Source organism: Homarus americanus, unplaced genomic scaffold, assembly GCF_018991925.1.
Source record: "Homarus americanus isolate GMGI-L3 unplaced genomic scaffold, GMGI_Hamer_2.0 scaffold35864, whole genome shotgun sequence".
Lineage (NCBI taxonomy): Eukaryota > Metazoa > Arthropoda > Malacostraca > Decapoda > Nephropidae > Homarus > Homarus americanus.
Window position 1 is genome coordinate 195,572 of NW_024729710.1, and position 21,404 is coordinate 216,975.

At 41.3% G+C, this 21,404-nt stretch overlaps 1 protein-coding gene across 1 annotated transcript in view; it reads right to left on the reverse strand.

Annotated features, from left to right (window-relative positions):
- Positions 1-21,404, reverse strand: part of LOC121866803 (hemicentin-1-like) — a 121,246-nt gene that overhangs the window by 55,040 nt on the left and 44,802 nt on the right. The window lies entirely within an intron of this gene.

Here is a 21,404-nt window from a genome sequence, read left to right on the forward strand (position 1 = left end):
TGTATTACCCAGAACTACAAGATTAAGGTAGACTATTGTATTAAGTTGGGACCAGTAATATAAATTAGACTACTGTATTTTATTGCCTTGGAGAACTACATTAGCCTGGATTGCTTTATTATCCTGATAAATTAATCATGATTATTTCCAAATCATTAAACAGATATATAGCATTAGTGTGGGTTATATAATCAGTCTTAATTACTTCAGACTCACTGGATCCAGGTTGTAATTTGGACTCACATTCAGTAGGCTCCCGTCCTATTGAACTTTGACCTAACCTAACCTAACCTAACCTAACCTAACCTAACCTAATATAACATAACATAACACTACATAATAACGTAACATAATATAACATAACAACACACACACCCGTACCTCATTGTCCTTGAGGTTATGTAAAGTGGAATCATTCTCTTTCGGGTCAGAGGTCAAGTGGCATTAGAGAGTCTTGTTGATGCCTCCTGTCTATTATAATTGATACCAGGCAAATGTTGTTGGACGGGGGACAAACAGTCACGTGAATATGTTATGTTAGTCTTAAATCCTGGTGAATATAAGAGAGAGAATGGTGACTTCTACATGGTGGTAATTTCCACGAATTATTTATTTAGTTGTGTGTCTAAATTTTTACAAAAGTTTCAGCTTATACCTCTCATATAGTTTGTATTATTATTATTTATTTACAATTAATCTCTGCTGTATGGTGGTCATCCCTCTTGCATAAAACACTAACCTAACCTAACCTAACCTAACCATCTCTACTTCACCTCTTTTACCTTCCAGTGCTCGGTTATAAATTCCTCATTATTCACCTGACCAGATAGATATCTCAGGTTCTCATCTTAACCCTAAGTGAATAAATCTTCCTTCCACTTCATTATTTCTATCTTCAAACTTTGTCTTCAATCCATTACATTTCACACACTGTTAATTGTAGGGAACTCCATAACCTGATGTAGCTGTCTAGACGTAGGACTCCCTCGTAACTCGGCACAGGACCCTATGACTAGATTAATGACTCCTGTGATAACCCTACACCCGGAGAGATTGAGGTGAAGTCTTGGTACACTGAGAGTTCCTAGGGTGATGATAGCAGATTACGACTTAGGTTAACCCACGGCCATCCTCCCTGTCTGAGTATTGGCTGGCATTATTCCTTGAGTCTATAATGTTGAAGGTAGAGCATTAAATACTCGGCCAGGTTATTTTGTTTGTCTTGGTGTCCATCTACGTTAGCCAGTGTAGTGAAATGTGAACTCTTATTCAATATTTCCATGGACGTATTAGTGCGAATTTCATACCATCACCATATTTCCATTGGGTATATTGATGTAAATATTATCGTACTCTGTTGGCAGTATAATGAATAATGAGTTTAATTATGAAGAGATATGGCCTCCCTTGTCGTGGTAGGTACTTAATATTGGAAGAACAAATACTTATAATGTATACAGCCTTAACAACATCAACCTAGAGAAGTCGACTTGTGAAAGAGACCTAGGGGTACTTGTAAGCCCGGACCTACGGCCTAGAAAACAGTGCGTTAATGTTCTAAATAAGGCAAACAGAGTATTGGGTTTTATATCTAGAAGTGTAAGTAACAAGAGTGCAGAGGTCTTATTGCAACTATATCTTGCGCTAGTCAGGCCGCACCTCGATTATGCGTTTCAGTTCTGGTGCCCTTATTATAGAATGGATATAAATTCACTAGAGTCGGTGCAGCGAAGAATGACAAAAATGATTCCGGGACTTAGAAACCTTCCATATCAGGATAGGTTAAAGAAACTTAACTTGCATTCCCTAGAAAGACGAAGAGTGCGGGGAGATATGATAGAAGTATTTAAGTGGGTGAAAGGAATCAATAAAGGGAATATAGATAAAGTTCTTATAATATCCGAGCAGGATAGGACTCGGAGCAACGGATTCAAGTTGGATAAGTCTAGGTTTAGGAGGGAGATAGGAAGAAACTGGTTCACAAATAGGGTGGTGGACGAGTGGAACAAGCTTAGCAACTTTGTAGTAAGTGCGGGAACTCTGGAAAGTTTCAAAAGGAGGTTAGATAGATTCATGGATGATAGAGAGTGGTAGTAACTCTCGACAGGAGCTGCCATGCACAGGCCAACCGGCCTATTGCAGATTCCTTATTTTCTTATGTTCTTATGTAGGTCATCAGTCTACCCCCTACGGCCACAAATAGTTAAAATAAACAAAAACGACCAGACACGAGACATCAGGAGGCTGTCACTTAGTTATGACTAAGCTGACAACTACCTCAACTGCCTTAGCGATCGTCTTCTTTATTAATTAGCTGATATATCTCATAGTGGGATTACAATGTATGTATGTATGTATGTATGTATGTATGTAATAATAATAATAATAATAATAATAATAATAATAAACTGTTTATTGAAAAAGTTCTGCAGCCCGAAGGCTGAAAATATACATTGGACATAAATTACTTATTACATACATTGGTGGTTTAACAAAAGCCTTCATTAGAGAAAGGTGAAGGAACATACAGTGAACATACAGATTAATGTTTACACACGTAGATCATGTGAGCTGAGGTGTTGAACAGCAGACACGTAGTGTAGTAACTCCCTCACAGATGGCGTTATGAGGGGCCTGATGTGTAGTAATTCCTTCACAGATGGAGTATGAGGGGCCTGATGTGGTGTAGTACTTCCCTCACAGATGGTGTTATGAGGGGCATCACGTGGTGTAGTAATTCCCTCACAGATGGTGTTATGAGGGGCATCACGTGGTGTAGTAATTCCCTCACAGATGGTGTTATGAGGGGCATCACGTGGTGTAGTAATTCCCTCACAGATGGTGTTATGAGGGGACATCACGTGGTGTAGTACTTCCCTCACAGATGGTGTTATGAGGGGCATCACGTGGTGTAGTAATTCCTTCACAGATGGTGTTATGAGGAACCTCACATGATGCTGTAGCAACACATTCACTACGTGGTGTCGTAGCATCATGGGGACACCACGTGGTCTGTTGTCACAGGACTTCACTCACTCAAGTGGGTGAGGTGTGGTCCCAGGCTTCTCTATCGTGGAGTCTCAGGGTATGTATGTATGTATGTATAATACTGACATTTTTTAGAGAAGATCAAAGTAACGGCGTAAAATAATTGACCAAATATATATATACTGTGATTTATTTAATTTTTGGACAAGAACACTATACCGTTTCATTCCAATATATAGTACTGTACTGTACATCCTTCTTTCCTCACACAGCCAAACTGTGGAATGCTCTGCCTTCTTCTGTGTTTCCATACTCATACAATCTGTCTCACTTTAAAACGCTGGTTTTACGGCATCTTCGTGGTGTAGATTAATATGGTCTTCTTTTATATTTTTAATTTCTTTTTATTCTTAGTTTTTCGCCCCCGAGGCCCCGTTGTGGATCGATGACCTGTGCCCGGGTGGGCTCTTCCCCGTAAAAAAAATGTGAATGTGTTGATATATGAACAACAAAGGTTTAACACGACTATAAGTATGATGATATACAACAAAGTATTGTTAAAGTATCATACAGGGAATAATACAACACCCTCAGAAATTTCATATTAATTTTGCCTCACTAAAGAATATAGTAAAACTTGGACCAGAGTTTATGTTAGCTTTCATGTTTTAATACATGTTGTAGTGGGGTGTAAAAGTCTGCTGCACATTAATATATATTTTACCTCCCTCACTTTATTCAGTAAATATTAGGATTATTGCCACATGATGAATGTCAACAAAATAACAAGCCAAAAAATATAATTTGTTGGTAAACAATTGGAAGTGATCTTATTATTACGGCTTAATTATACCACCAGCTTTACATTACGGCCGAGATAATCTAATTATTTGGGTGTTGTGTCAGTATTGATAATAATAATAAACATGTGTATACATTATATGGTTAACTTTCAAAGATGTGACAACTGGTAGAGTAACACCAAGTATCTGTGTCTTACACAAAACGGAATTACTTAACAAACAGATGACGATAAAGCTTCACGTCACACAACAAACTCAACAACGCTCTCGCCTGTGAACATAATTCAGCAAGGGCTAATTATGCACACATTATCACAAATGACGGTAATTGTGTCATTATCAGAACGCGTAAACTAAATGCAGCAAAATATTGCGCACTTAATAATGCATTCATTAATTTTAAAACAATATAATTATGGACGCGAGGCATTGTTTGCCGTAATCAGCACTAGAGTGTAGAATATGTTAACTTCAACGGTCGTGCAAAATAGCAATATATATATATATATATATATATATATATATATATATATATATATATATATATATATATATATATATATATATATATATATATATATATATATACACATACATACATATATCATCAGTCCATATAGCACGCGGCTTTCCATATACAAACAATACCTCACTAGTCGGGAATTGAACTCTGGACCTGTGCGTGTCAACATACAGTACTGTAGTTGGCACGGGCAATCCCCAATGGAGGTTCACGGCGCTTAACAAGCACGATGAACAGGCTTTGTGTGGAAAATAACATAGCCTAGGATTGTTTTTGTTGTCCTTGTGGCGCGGTGGTAGCGATCCCTGTTCACACGCAGAGATCCAGGGTTCGATTCCCGACTAATGGTAACGCCAACAACAATATAAGAACAAGAGACACCAGTTTCAACAGCCGCCCACAACCCACACACTCGATACAGCCACAAGCAAGAGCTGGTGGAGTGCCTTCATAAGACCGACTAGTAAGAGCTTAGCCAAATACAGCTGGCAGTAACTTATATGACTGATGCTAACACCACCTCCACCTCCGTCACTGTCCTCCACCTCCGTCACTATCCTCCACCTCCGTCACTGTCCTCCACCTCCGTCACTGTCCTCCACCTCCGTCACTATCCTCCACATCTCACCTCCACTACCTTAGGCTCAACACCTGCTCATGACTGAAGGAGTAAACAGTACTCAGGAAGCATCCCAGGAGGTAGTGTGTGTGTGTGTGTGTGTGTGTGTGTGTGTGTGTGTGTGTGTGTGTGTGTTTGTTCTCACTGCTGCCTGAGTATAATTGAAGCTTGTGTTTCCAGCCTCCCCGACCGCCCGTTGTTCGCGCTGGAAATTCTAGAGGCAAATTAATTACCTTCTCTATGGAGGTATAAATGAAATTGAGCTAAACGGTCAGCTGCAGCGAACAGTTGACAGTGAAAGTTCAAAAAGGTTAAATAGAAACTTTATTGGAGACTTTTCTGTTGTTCTCTATTGTTAATATCCAGGAACTTTAGGCAGATGTGAAGGATATTATACATGATGTTTTAAGGGAATGTTTACTTTAGGTGTTTAAGGCATTATTTAGGTTTTAAGTTTGCCGTGTACATAAGTTTATCAATATTCACTGTCTTACATTTGACTTAGTAATTTCTTTAACAACTCCAACGTTCATTTAATTTGTTTTTCTTTTCAGTTATATCTGCCGTAGAATATATTACCATGTTACAAATACAAGTTATAATACTGTTAAGCTTCCCGGTATAAACTTTCAGCCGGGTGTAGTGAGGCGGCTACAATATATGAAGTCGCTACCTGACCCCTCAAGCCAGGTGATGAGTGTTTAATGGTGCATGGCGTCCCTGGGCCCATGTGGAGTGCCGGTGTGGCTCTTGTACTGGTTATAAAAAGAATCCCCGACTTTTTAGGAGGTAGGATGGGGAGGGTGTTATAATAGTGTTATACTGACAAAACTGTAGTTAAGGATTCTCTCCTAATTGGTTATCGCAGGAGGTCCGGCCATTTTAGCATGACTGTAGTTTGTTATGGCTGGGTGTTAGGAAAGGACTATATGGCTGGTTTCTACGGCTCTCTGTTGTTCCTCCTTCCCCTTACTCCATTATCCCTTCCCTGCTCACATCTTATCCCCTCCCCTCCCCCTCTCCCCCACTTGAGAGTGTTGGAGAAGAAGGTCGACATTGACTCGCACTTTGCTCTCCCACCGCCACACACACTTAGGATCTACATAGTTTATGGCGCCAACTCTTCCATAATCTGTGAGTGAAAGTTCCTGAAACAGACTAAAGACTAATGTATTGTCTTATATCGCGTATATATACATTTTCGTGATATATACAAGGTTGTGAGTTGTTGTTATATAGGATGTATTTATATACCTAATGTATAACTCGAGCGTCGGGTTAAATATAACACGACTTAAAATATTTCAACAGTTGCATGAAATTGAGAGACAGGAAGAGAAGAGGCAGGTGAGGTAGAGGTGAGGTGGTGGTCAGGGAGGCAGGTGAGGTACAGGAGGAAGGTGAGGTACAGGAGAGGCAGGTGAGGTACAGGAGAGAGGTGGGGTACAGGAGGCAGGTGAGGTACAGGAGGCAGGTGAGGTCTAGGAGGAGGCAGGTGAGGTACAGGAGGGCAGGAGGGGTGGGGAAAGGAAGGTAGGGTGAGGGTACAGGAGGGCGGGTGGTACAGGAGAGGCAGGTGAGGTAGAGGTGGAGGCAGGTGAGGTGCAGGTGAGGTACAGGAGGAGGCAGGTGAGGTACAGGAGAGGCAGGTGGTGAGGAAAGGAAGGTAGGTGAGGGGTACAGGAGGGCAGGGGTGGGGGAGGGGGAGAGGAAGGTGAGGTAGGAGTGAGGTGGGTGAGGTACAGGAGGCAGGTGAGGTACAGGAGGGCAGGTGAGGTGGGGAAGGAAGGTGGGTGAGGTACAGGAGGCAGGTGAGGTACAGGAGGAAGGTGGGGAGTGGGGTGGGGTGGGTGAGGTACAGGAGGCAGGTGAGGGTACAGGAGGAGGCAGGTGGGGTACAGGAGAGGCAGGTGAGGTGGGGAAAGAGGTGGGTGAGGTACAGGAGGCAGGTGAGGGTAGAGGAGGCGGGTGGGAGGTAGAGGAAGGAGGTAGGTGAGGTGGAGGAGAGGGAGGTGAGGTGGGAGGAGAGGCAGGTGAGGTGGAGGAGAGGGAAGGTGAGGTAGAGGGAGGGTGAGGTAGAGGAGGAGGCAGGTGAGGTAGAGGAGGAGGTGAGGTGGGAGGCAGGTGGAGGTGGGAGGAGGCAGGTGAGGGGTAGGAGGAGGCAGGTGAGGTAGAGAAGAGGCAGGTGGGAGGTGGGAGGCAGGTGAGGGGTGGGGAGGGAGGCAGGTGAGGTGGGGAGGAGAGGGTGGGAGTGGGGTGGGGGCAGGGTGAGGGTGGAGGAGGGCAGGTGGGGAGATGGGGGAGGCAGGTGGGGTGGATGAGGGAGGCAGGTGAGGTGGGGAGGGAGCAGGTGGGGGTAGAGAAGAGGCAGGTGGGGTGGGAGAGGAAGGTGAGGGTGGGGAGGAGAGGCAGGTGAGGTAGAGAAGAGGCAGGTGAGGTAGAGGAGAGGAAGGTAGGCAGGTGGGGGTAGGTGAGGAGGTGAGGTAGAGGAGGAGGCAGGTGGAGGTGAGGAGGGGGGAGTGAGGAGAGGGGAAGGTGAGGTAGAGGAGAGGCAGGTGAGGTAGAGGAGAGGCAGGTGGAGGTAGAGGGAGGCAGGTGAGGTAGAGGAGGCAGGTGGAGGTAGAGGAGAGGAAGGTGAGATAGGAGGAGAGGAAGGTGAGGTAGAGGAGAGGAGGTGAGGAGGTAGAGGAGAGGCAGGTGAGGTAGAGGAGAGGCAGGAGGTAGGAGGAGAGGCAGGTGAGGCAGGGAGGGAGAGGAGGAAGGTGAGGAGAGGAAGGTGAGGTAGAGGAGAGGCAGGTGAGGTAGAGGAGAGGCAGGTGAGGTAGAGGAGAGGAGGTGAGGTGGAGGTGAGAGGCAGGTAGAGGTAGAGGAGAGGAAGGTGAGATAGAGGTGTTGTTAAGATTCTTATGTAACCTAAACTCTTAGTACCTGGGGAGGGAGGGAGGGAGAGGGAGGGAAAGGGGGAGTGTTGGTGGTGGTATAAACAAAGAAAAATAATAGTAACTGTTTGTTGTTGTTGTTGTCGTTGTTGTCGTTGTTATTGTTGTTGTAACACTTGGGAATTGAACGTACGAGAATGGGTACAATGTTTGGTTAATAGGATGAAAGAGTAGGGAAGAAGACACACACACACACACACACACACACACACACACACACACACACACACACACACACACACACACACACACACACACACACACACATACACACTCAGATAGACAGACAGACAAATAAATAAAGGAAACGAACCAGACCAAAATATTTTCAAACCTTAAGAAGCAGAAAACAGCAATGGTAAAAACAGACAGACACATAGACAGACATATGAACATACAGACAGATAGACACTTCAAGAGGACGTAATCTATAGCCCATATAAAAAAGGATAAAGAGATAACTAGAGAGACAGAGATGGATAGAGAGAGGTAGAGAGACACATGACTTGTTGACACCTTGACGACACGACCCATTTACCTCACTGAGAGACAGACAGGTAGGGAGGGAGGGAGATATGGGTGAGAAGGATAAGGGAGGAGTGTCAGGGGAAAAGAGAGAGAGAGGAATAGGTGAAGGAAGGGAGGCCGCACCTCGATTATGCGGTTCAGTTCTGGTGCCCCTATTATAGAATGGATATCAATTCACGAGAGTCGGTGCAGCGAAGAATGACGAAAATGATTCCGGGACTTAGAAACCTTCCATATCAGGATAGGTTAAAGAAACTTAACCTACATTCCCTAGAAAGATGAAGAGTGCGGGGAGATATGATAGAAGTATTTAAGTGGGTGAACGGAATCAATAAAGGGGATATAGATAAAGTTCTTATATTATCCGAGCAGGATAGGACTCGTAGTAATGGATTTAAGTTGGATAAGTTTAGGTTTAGGAGGGAGATAGGAAGAAACTGGTTCACAAATAGGGTGGTGGACGAGTGGAACAAGCTGCTAGATAGATTCATGGATGATAGAGAGTGGTAGTAACTCTCGACAGGAGCTGCCATGCACAGGCCAACCGGCCTATTGCAGACTCCTTATTTTCTTATGTTCTTATGAAAGTGATGGAGAGAAGAGCTGTCATGGAGGGGGGGAGCTATTGAAGAAGAGAAAGAAAGAAAGAAAGATATAGGAAAGTTATGATCAGAAAAGGAAAGCAAAGTGATTATGGGATGGGAAGAAGGAGAGAGAGAGAGAGAGAGAGAGAGAGAGAGAGAGAGAGAGAGAGAGAGGACAAGGAAATGCTTCAGAGAGGGGAGAGAAATTACAATAAGAGGGAAGGAAGAGACCGGAAAGAGGGAGAGGAATAACTGGGTGAGGGGGAGTGAGTGGGAGGATGGGGAAAGAGTGGGATTACACAGTTAGATACAGTTTAAGCTAAAGTCTTTATATTCTTGACGTTGAGTAATAAATGTGTGTGTGTGTGTGTGTGTGTGTGTGTGTGTGTGTGTGTGTGTGTGTGTGTGTGTGTGTTATTCAGAATATTTTCTTTGTTCTATATACCTCATCCCACGTCCTGCCTCCATTTTTTGATCGGGATAATTAATTAATTATATCTTTCTAACTAATTTCCTTTTATCAATTTAGCCTCCAGTAATTATGTTCATCAGAAGCGTCATAATATTTTCTATATTTTATAATTATTATTTTTTTTTTTTTACTTTTTCTTCTTTATTATTCACAATTTCCTTATTTTTATCACGTTTCTTTAGACGATATTATCAATTTTCTTGTTCTTCCTCTTCACTTCGTCTTTTCTTGTTATTCTCATGTTCGTCTTTGTTTAATCTGTTATTTCTTATTTTTTTTCTGTATTATATAATTACATTTTATCAGTTGTATTTGTTTTATCATTTTATATCACGTTTCCTTCTTCATCTCTATTGCTAAATCATTTAATTTCGTCAATTACCCTTATTCCCTTCATCATCACTACCTACGTCACTTCCCTCGTTCTGTCGTCATCCTTCACGGTGTTAATGGCGCCCGAGCAGAAGGTGTGTGACGTCACCTACCTAATAAAGCTTCTAAATGGCGCGGAAACTTTCTCCCCTTCACCGATACTTTCACTTTGGGGGGAGGAGGAGGAGGGAAAGCAATTAGAGATAAGTTATCATGGCGGAAGATATATTAGACTCAAAAAGAAAGGTAGGGGGGGGGCAAAGGCGATGATATATAGCGAAAGTTTGGTAGAGAGAGAGAGAGAGCGAGAGGTGTGTGTGTGTGTGTGTGTGTGTGTGTGTGTGTGTGTCTCTGCTGAAGGGAGGTATGTGGGATAGAGGAAAGTGAAAAGGAGGAATAGGTGATAAAAAGGTGATGAGAGAGAGAAGTTAAACAAAAAAGAGGAAGGGGAAGTGTGGGTAAGAGGAGGAGGAGGAAGGAAGGAAGAGAGCGAAAAAAAGGCAAGGAAAGGCAGGGAGGGAAAATATGAAAAGATGGAGGGAAAGGGAGAGAGGATGGGGAAGGGGAAAAGAATGGCATAGGAGAAGTGGTGAGGGAAATAAAAGAGGAAAGGAGAGGATTATTTACGTAGAAGAGAGAGAGAAGAAAGAGGGAGAGAGAGAGAGAGAGAGAGAGAGAGAGAGCACGGTCGTTCTTACAAAACATGAACACATTCAGTCTGTCCTTGTCGGAAAGAATAAAACAAAAACAAAATCAACATTTCTTCTCAACTTGGGTAAAAAAAAAAACATTAAAACTAGCGACATAAAAGGAGGTGTTTGTCTGACTGGAGGAAAAAGGGCTCAAAAGGGGAGGGAAAAGGGCAGGTAGAAAATAAAGGCTATTAACATATTGCCTATATACCCCACCCCCCACCCCCAACCAACCTTTTAACGAAGCGGAGAACAACGAGACTTATCTTTACTGTACTTAACACTGGTCTGATTTCCTATGATTTATATTTGATAAGAACAATAGGATTTAACTCCACTCGAGGCCTTAATTAAGTTATTCAGTGTGAAGAAAATTAGTACAGGTAGACAAGAGTGAAAAACAGCTTCTTATTTACATTATTTATATATACTTTGGGCTTCAACAACTATGTACCTTAAACACGTCTTGTAAATGAAAACAATGAAGACAATTTTACCAAGATACACACTACTGATTGCTCACATTATTCTCTCCTAAGACACGACACACACACACACACACACACACACACACACACACACACACACACACACACACACACACACACACACACACACACACACACACACACACACACACACACACACTGGTGCCTCCATTAACTACGAGAGCAGCGAACTGAGACAGCGGGTGGGGAGGGGGTAGGTGAGAGGGTTGGTGGGAGTCTAAGGGTAAGTGAGAGGGTTAAGTGGGAGTGTAGGGGTAGGTGAGAGGGTTGAGTGGGGGAAATGGATAGAGAAGAAAGTTGGGTGGGAGTGTGGGTAGAGGTATAAAAGGTAGGAATGAAGGTTGGAGTGGGGGGGTAAAAAAAGTGGGGAAGGAGTGGAGGGGAAGAGAAGGGTGATGGGTAGGGGTGGGTGCCATAAGCGATTGAGAGCGTAGTGGTGAAGAGGGGAGGGGGGGAGGAAGTGAGAAGATTATGGATGGTTGACTTCTTCCTAATCATCCTCCTTCCTTCTCTTCATCCCCTTCCTCCTCTTCATCCCCTTCCTCCTCTTCATTCCCTTCCTCCTCTTCATCCCCTTCCTCCTCTTCATCCCCTTCCTCCTCTTATTCCTCCTCCTCTTCCGTGGCATCATAATCCCTTCTACTCCATTGTCCTTGGTGGCAATAAGGTTAAGCCTCATATGGTATCAAACTTTGGTACTGAACTTCAGTGACATACAAGGCTATAATAACGCTCTTCCCAAAGGCTCCGTGAATAACCCTCAGCTTCAGTTTGCCGTCCACACGAGACACGATTAAATTCTGTGGTCTAACCTAACGTGATTAACTTACAAATAACAGTGAAGCCAAAAGGTGCATTTAATTTCTATATCTCATGGCTGCTGGACTCGGCTTAAGTGATAATTACCAGCATAAGAGAGACGAACAATGTTTACGTAAGACCAATGAGAGGCTGAGAGGCACATCTGCTTAGTCTAGTCTTGTGATACGAACAGATTCATAACTTTTTAAGAAATTGTACGTTTTAGTGTGAATCATTATCTTGTGTATATATAAACCTCAAAATCATTTCCTTAGTCTTTTTAACTCAATTTCAGAGACAAAATATATAATAATTTGTAAGATATGTTTTAGATATATCATTGAAAATACGAAGTGAAGCATTAAATAACAGGTGTGGTAATCCTCTGCATATGAACCATCCACATTAATCTATTTTTACTCACAAGACCAAAGTTTCTGACAGACTATATAAAGTTTGTTCTCCCTTCAGGACTATAAAGGTACGGGGTCTCGCTAGTACTCAACATCCCCAGTTTCTTTCTATAGTTCGTCGTGTTGGAGTGATTTTGTAATCTATTTCCTTCATATTCCAACATATATTTTAATTCGGGAGTTTTGATTTATTGTTCATGTATTGTTTGTTACATCACTAGTCGGGAATCGAACCCTAGATCTCTGCGTGTGAACATGGATCGCTACCACCGCGCCACAAGGACTAGTGAGGTATTGTTTGTATATGGATGTCCGCGTGCTATAGGGACTTATGAGACATATTGTTTATTAGTGTTTACTTAGCCTCTGGTATTAATATATTGGCGTTTATGTAATTTTTTGTCGTATTTCTTTCGTCTTTTTACCACAAAATATAATGAAGTGTTAAACCATAATATTTAATTTGGTATTTAATCTTGTGTATCTAACCATTTATTTGTTGATTAAGTCTTAGATTTGCTAGTTTATATATTTATTTTGTGCATCTAGTCCCCAAGTTAAAGAATATTGGAATAATTATATACCAGACACTACAAAAAACCACGCGCCCATTTAAGTCTTTATTTTTCCCTTGACAAAATTCAGGGTTTTGGAAGGGGGGTAACTTTTCCAAGATTTTGTTGATGCATCTAGAACAGAGTGTGAGTATCCAGTAAACTGATGGAGAGAGATTGCCGCTTTAATGTTCTTTGTTGTTTCTGAAGCGACCCACGTGGACTAACACATACAGGTATATTTGAACCTTGCACCATTTTGTTGACTTTACTAGAGTGAAAAATTACTTACCTTCTCCCCCTCAAAAAAAAATACTCGAAAAGTCACTCCTAAATGCCTCTGCCTCTGAACTCTCTCTCTCTCTCTCTATCTCTCTCTCTCTCTCTCTCTCTCTCAAACTACAACACAATAAGAAAAGTGAATAAAAAACAACCGTATAAAAGAACAGATGTGTGTGTGGGGTAGGCAGCCTGCTTAGTGAAGGTCAACACCCACCACCAGCGCGTCCTGTTCCCAATGTCCTGCATCCAACGTTGCCTAATGGGACACAATTTTCTGCTCGGACATCCATAAAATCACTTGTTCGCCTACAAAGTGATTCTACTTTTCTATATATTATAAATTTCACGCTGGGGAAAAAAATAAAATTCATTAATATTCTTTTACCTTCTGATTGTCATTACAAATAAGCAATTAGCAATTACGATTCCCGCCAATTAATGCTTTGAATTATTGTAAAAGGCCATATTTTAACAATTTCCTTTAATTCGACACATTTTGGAAAATTTCCGACAGACATTAGTTGAGGTGAAACTGGAATCCACTGCACCATTAAAAAAAATACCGACAGAGGCGCTGAAGGACATAAAGCTCTATATACCCCTTAGTAGTGAAGGACACGGCGGGGATAAAAGGTAATAGATTCATGGTCAGTGTGTGAGGTTCAGGCTAATGTATTATTATTGGATTCTTTGTGTTGACTCATTCATGGCTGGTGAGGATGATTCATGCTACTCGGTCACTGTCAGAATTTGTTCCAGTCACAGGGAATAAATCTTGTGTGTGTGTGTGTGTGTGTGTGTGTGTGTGTGTGTGTGTGTGTGTGTGTGTGTGTGTGTGTGTGTGTGTGTGTGTGTGTGTGTGTGTGCCCTGCCACCTTCATCATTTTCATTTCTATCATCATATTATATCCTTCACTGCTTATTTCTCATCATGTAAGAGATTTTTTCAAAGTTTACTCCATTTACCGTGATTATTGTTGCGACTAACTCATGCGACTGTCGTGTATTTCTGTGTAATATTATCAGTGTTTTAATTAATAAAATGCAAAGTTCAATCATCAGGTTTATTCCCGGATACAGTCACTAAGAATAACTCAACAGGAATAAATATCAGTTGTTTTCAGTGTGTTAGAACTCTAGAGAGGAGATCTGTTCACTAATTTATGTTCCTTTAATCAGAACATAACAATGGTAATGAAGCCGCTTTATTATTTCCAAAGAGTAATTTCTAATAATGACAAACACGTTAACACTGTCACTACACGTGTCAGTCATCATCAAATTGGTTTAGAAAATCATTATACCGTTTCAGTCATCGTCAAATTGGTTTATAAAATCATTATACCATTTGTCATCATCAGTATGTTGGTAGTCATACAACGCTTCTCTAAAAACGATTCTATAATGATATTTGAGCTTCGTGCATTATAACAACGTTTTCGTTTCACCAATGATCAAAGTCCAGTTATGATGGAAACGCTTACCACCAAATCGCTTAATTTTAGTAGCGTCAAATAGTTCCATCCACGACCGGTCACCCCTCGTAATTAATAACAACATTTTGGCAATATTTAACTACTGTCAAGAATTTTTTAACATATTCAACTACTGTCAATAACTATAAGAGTTCACCAGTAACGACAAAGTTCCAATCACCACAATTATGTCTCGTTAAAATTAATTCTCAAGAACAATAACATTATATTATAACAAAATGTCAACAACAACGCCAAAGTTATCGCTAACCTAACCTAACCTAACCTAACCTAACCTAACCTAATTAATAATATCTAATTACCTGTCATACCGATCATGTCATTTATATATATTTTCTCAACAATTGGTGATGTCTGCGTTTGACTTCTGTTTTAATAAATTTCATCCACAAATTCTTCAACAGCGTAAATAAAAAGTAATTCCCCCAAAATTATATAATTTCGTGCAAATATTTAGCATTTTTTTTTAGAATTCATTATTTTTCATTCACTTTCCATCATCTATCTCAACCTTCATCATATAGGCCTATCATATGTTAATCCGTAAAGCAATCATCCAATTTCATCAATCTGGTAAAGTCATTTAAATCATCTATATCATCCCAAAGCAAATCCAAACTAATCATACCTAACAAACCTTTCTAATCATCCAACCTACTGTACCTTCCGACCTAATCATCAATACTCATTATACCTTCCAAACTACCCTAATCATCCAACCATACTATCCTCCTCAATCATCCGAGTTCATCATACGTGTCACAGAGCCTAAATGAACCGAATTAAACCTTCCTGAAATCATTATCGAAACTCATCATACTTACACAAACACCTCGCCCCCTCCCCCTCCTCCCCCCCTCCCCCAACGCTCATCACCTGTAATCAGACCTCAGTTGTCATCATCAGGTGTAATTTATCTCTCGCAGGTGTCAATGCCAACAGGTAATCCAGGTGAACTGTAAGCGTGAGTGGAGATTAATTTTGTACCGTGATCTGTGTAGCATTAATATCTATTCTTGAGCTAGGGAATATCCTGGTGTGCGTGTGTGTGTGTGTGTGTGTGTGTGTGTGTGTGTGTGTGTGTGTGTGTGTGTTTCAATGTGTCTGTGGGTATACATGTAGTGTAAGTGTATGTATGAAAGCACTCATACACACCGGGACAGTCTTAATAAATCATAAGTACATTCACGATATACTAATAAGAACATACATACATACATACATACATACATACATACATACATACATACATACATACATAAATACATTTCAAGTCTATTTAAGAAAGACATGTATTCTTTCGGTTAATATATGCTACGTTAACTCACCTATTGTATTAAATGTCACTATCTTTCTTGCTTCTAAATTCTATATCAATTTTATCTATATCATCAGATCTATGTACAACTATATATTTCACAGCTATGATAAGGCCTGTCTTTGTTATCACTGGTTCTTTAAAAGTTGATAAGATTGGTGTAAATCTGATAGAAATCGGAGAGTAATGCCAGATTTGTATTATAGGAAGCCAGTTACCGATATAAATCCCGATATAAATGAATCAAACTCTGAGATTGTATATACCACAACTAATGCCAATATCCGATATTTATTTCTGTGTCAATTAATATCGGACACACCCACCACCTGTTTTGTAATATCGGTAAAATTCGGGAACTAACACCATAAGGTTGAAATATCGGGAAAAAATCGGGTATGCAGATTTAGTTTTACGGCTGATGAGTTTGTGAATCTGATATGAACCTTCCCTCAGTATGATCTGGTTGAGGGATAGTTCACTGTTTAAAGGGTCGAAATTTAACTCATATGACAGGTAAAATTAATAGTAATTCAGGTATATGGTGTATGCAAAGTATTATGTGTACATATCAGGTGAGGTAACTTGAGTAAATTTGAGTGCGTGAGTGGAGTCGTGTGTGCTTTTTTGTGTTTGAGTGTTTGCATACACACACACGTAGGTACATATATCCCACTCACATACGTACACATACATACACACATTCAAATATATATATATATATATATATATATATATATATATATATATATATATATATATATATATATATATATATATATATATATATATATATATATATATATATATACTCACTCACACACATATTTGAGTGGGTGGTCAACATAAAACTTAAATTACAAATAGTAAAATGCCTTCCCTAACACCAGTGATCGTCCTCCTTCACTGCACAATAATTATTGATGGGACGACAAACCTGCCCTGTGTAGTTTATTTCCTGCCTTGAGCAACACTGTCCATTGCTATCTTCCACAATCTCTCTCCAAACTTTGTCAAATCCTTCTTTTTTTCCTCAAACTACAGAGTACTGACCCGTATTTGTTCTAACTCATAAAATAATCTTGACTTTATCATTAAAATACACGACTTCTCCGGCATCTTGAAAAAAAAACTGTTAATCTCTGACATATAATTAGGATTCCGTCGAGGTTGCCCTTCAGTTGCTCTCCTCTCTTGCCATCACTCACAACTTTGTCTCTCCTCTCGATAACTTTGGTGAATCTTTTATTGCTCTTCTGGTTATCTTAAAAGCCTTTGGGCAAACTTTGGCATCGGATTGTTTTTTTTTTGTTTTTTTTTCTTTTGCTGAATTTCTTATGTTTTGTTTCTCTGCTTGTCCCGTCTCGTAAAATCTGTCTTTGTGTTCTTTACCCAAGCGTATTATTATTGCACGCGAGGATGACTCTTGCTGTGACCACGCTGCCATTAATGCTGGGTGGCTGTTTTTGTTTCTCGCTTTTTTTCTCGTACGTGTCAATATTTTTTTGGCCAGTTAGAAGAATATGTAAGAGCTTATATACAGACAACACGACTTTTCATATCAATTCCTGGGTTTTATTTCGTCATGTCTCTCGTCATCTTCCTGCCGGCCGCATAAACCACACTGCCTCTTTCAATTTTCAACTCCTCGCCACTGCCAGTTGAGAAAACTTGAACTTGGAACACAAAGGCTAACTCTCCCTCACTCAAGGATGACAACAATCAATCGTTAATTTTCTTTAGCTGTGAATTGTCTGTTACATTTTCCGCAAATCAAAAGTCTAGACAAACCAACTCACAAACGCATTGGTGATTTAGTCAACTGCTTTTAAAAAATACATATTTTTACCATTTTCCTCCCTATCACAGTCTGCCACTCAGCTTTTCATTCTTTGCACCAGTCATGTCCCACATTACATAGAGCACTTGGAGGGAGGATGACAGCCAGTCCTTGACCCTCTATGACAGCAACAGGTATAAAGCCACACGCATTATTTTTTTAACTTAACCTAACCCAGTCCTTCACCCTCCTCGGTCACTATACTCCCCCTCCCTATAGTCGTCTCTTGCTGTACAGTAATGCTCAATGTTCTGACAAAAAAAAAATCAAACCTTTCATCCCTCGCCTATTGCACCCCCGATGCTCGGGTCTCTCTCCAGTGATTGTCAACACTTTGTTCAAACAGCACACGTACCACTATTCCCCTCTCTTTCATATTTTCTTCCTCAAAACCTCGCGGGAAGTGGAATTGTCTCATCGTTCACGTCTCACAGTCTACGTGCACCGTGAAGCTTTGTATATGTCGGGTATAAGCTTGGATTATAATTTATAGCCATTTAAAATCTGGGTACTTTTTATTCGGGGGGGCCTCTGTGTGTGTGTGTGTGTGTGTGTGTGTGTGTGAGTGTGTGTGTGTGTGTGTGTGTGTGTGTGTGTGTGTGTGTGTGTGTGTGTGTACAGATTCTCCCTTCACTTGCAGGCATTCGCTCTTTCTGTATCTTTGACAGTCGTGTGTTCTGCTGTGGTGTTCCCCTCCCTTGTACTAGAGTGTTTCCTCTACCCGAGTCTCCCCCATCACCCTTTCTAGTACATTTCTCCTCCTCCTCCTCATTCCTCTCCTTCATATCTCTTCCCTCTTAACCTCCTCCTCCTCTTACACTTCCTTTTTCTATGTCTCTTACTTTTTATGTCTTTTCTTCGTCTTAATTATTTTCTTTTTATTATTTTCCTCCTTGTTATCTTCTTGTTTGCTTCTTCAGTCTTCCTTAGACCTTTCAACTCCTCGCATCCATCCTCCGTATCCCCCCCTCGCCCGTCTCAGCCCTCATAATGTAGCTTCTCTCATCTCTTCCTCCTCTCACGTCTTCCTCTCACCTTCCTCTCTTATCCTTCCCTTTCCTCCTCCCACAGACCTGAGTTGAGGCCAAAGATTTTATCTCTGGAACAAATTCCCTTGCTGACTGAGTTCCTCCTCCTCTCCTTCCTCCCTCCCTCCTCTCCCTCTCCTCTCTCTCTCTCAAACTTCTTTCTTCTTCTCTCTCCCCTCCATCCTTTCCTTCTTATTCTTCTTAGTGTCTTATGCTTTGTCTCCATTCATTCTCTTCCTCCTTACCTCCCTTCACTTACCTTCTCAACCATTCCTCCTTCTTCTCCATAATCCTTCCCAGTCATACCTTCCCACTCTCTCCCCAAACACCCCTCTCACCTTTTTTGCATCCCCTCTTCCCCTTTCTCTCTCTCCCCTCTCCCTACCACTCTTTCTCTCCCCACCTCCTCATCTTTCCTCAATCACAATGGCTCCCCCTCCCCTCACCTGTACCTACTCTCCCCACTCCCCACCGCCTCTCACCGTTCCCCACTCCCTCTCACCTGTACCAACTCTCCCCCACTCCCCACCTCCTCTTCCCATTACCTCTTAATCTCTGTCGGGAAGTTCCTCCTTGAACTGCCGAGCACACACCAGGGTACAGCCACTTGCTACTATGATAACATCGTAGAGGAGGATTCATCGCGTGTGTGTGTGTGTGTGTGTGTGTGTGTGTGTGTGTGTGTTCTTCATCTTTTACACCACAAAGCCACATCAGTCGACACAAAATTACCCGAACTCGGTTAGATATTCCACATATGATATTCTACGCTGTTACCTTTGTCGGCTGGCCAGAAAAATGAAAACTCTAGATGGCCTGTGGTAGGGAAATAGCGGGAAGGAGGTTACACATCTTTCATCGGTAGGTGCTGGGAGGAAGGTTAGTAGATGTATTATTCATTGTTCGTGTAAGTAAAGATAAAGTGTTACTCCTTGCTATCCCTTCATTCTCCCCCCCTCTTCATCCTACCCCTCCTCCCTATTTTTTCAGTCTCTTGTGCCCTTCCTTCTTAACCCCCCCCCCCCAAGTTCTCCATCCTCATCCTCCCTCCCTTACTCTCTCTTTATCCCTCATTTTCTCTTCATAATTTTGCCTCTGATGATATAGTCCACACGCTCCACGTTCCTCTTTTATCCTTTTAAAGTCTCAAAATCATTCTTGGAAAATAATTGTGATAATGAGAGAGTTTTTTTTGTCACTACTTCACTCCAACCTGCAGAAGTCACCGACGAAGGCTTAGAGGGTGGTGAGAGGTCAAAGGCATCAACAAAAGCTCTCTGGAGTTGATGGTATGAGTGTGAAACAAAAGACCTCCATGGGGCGTCATAACTTGGAAAAATAAAAGACACAATTTTTTCCTTTAAGCTCAACTGGACTCAATAGATCACAGCAACGTTTGATCTTGGTGAAAAAAAAAGTTTTACTGGAGGAAAATTTTTTTTTGTGATTCGACTGTGAAACAAAAGAGCTCCGTGATGCGCCGAACGTTTAAGGAATCTACTGTATATAGGGACTCGGTAAACCACAACAATATTTGCTTTATTTTGAGGACAATACTGTTGGGTGGGGCACAATCACTTCCTCTGTTTTCACTCAGGATGCTCTGGTAAAGGAAGAAGGATCACTCTTCTTCAGATCAACACGTGACCCTTCTTCAGATCAACACGTGACCCTTCTTCAGAAACGTTATAATCCCTGGGATGAAAAGTGTAACGACCGCTTTGCTCACACACGCGCGAGAGCTCCTCTATAAAAGGGACAAGGATCACTCAGCCGTTCTTCTCACACTACTGGAAGCGTTCTGTGTATGAAAGCAGCAAGCAGCTCCTCCCCACCGCTCGTGACCTGAGAAACAGAATATCCCCTGCTGGCCACACGACTCCACTACTTACATGGTTACTACGACACTATGACATTACGATACTGTGATACTACGACACTATGATACTACGACACTACGACACTACGACACTACGACACTATGATACTACGACACTATGACACTATGACACTACGACACTACGACACTATGATACTACGACACTATGACACTACGACACTACGACACTACGACACTACGACACTACGACACTACGACACTACTAAGGTAAAAAATATGATTCGAAGGAAATATTGACCTTTAGAAATACAAGGAAACAAGACAGGGAGACAACAGATTCCTTTCTACTGTCTACAACTTCAACCAAAAAGTGAATACAACAAAAAAACAACGAATCAATTTGCAAATAGATTCAGAAAGTCCAATCAAACGTATCAGTTAGCAGAAGAGATTTGGGTATAAACTCTACACGTAAGGAATTATTAATAATATTTTTTTTGTTACTGACAGAAGCTACGGATACGGAACTAATCTGTCAGCAGCTCACACACAAGAGTATAGCTTTCAGTTATGGCTTGTTGGGCTTATTGAGGCTAACTATGTACTTGTCTATCAGCCATTAGTCATGCAGCTTAAAACATTATGTGTTCATGACCATCAAACTCTCCATTTATTAGTGAAAATTTCCAAGGCATAAAACATTTTCCAGTGAACATTTTAACATCAAAACATAAACATCGCTGCAGAACAATTACTGTATCGCTGAAGAAAGAAAAAAAAAACTCTTTATTCCACGAGAGTAA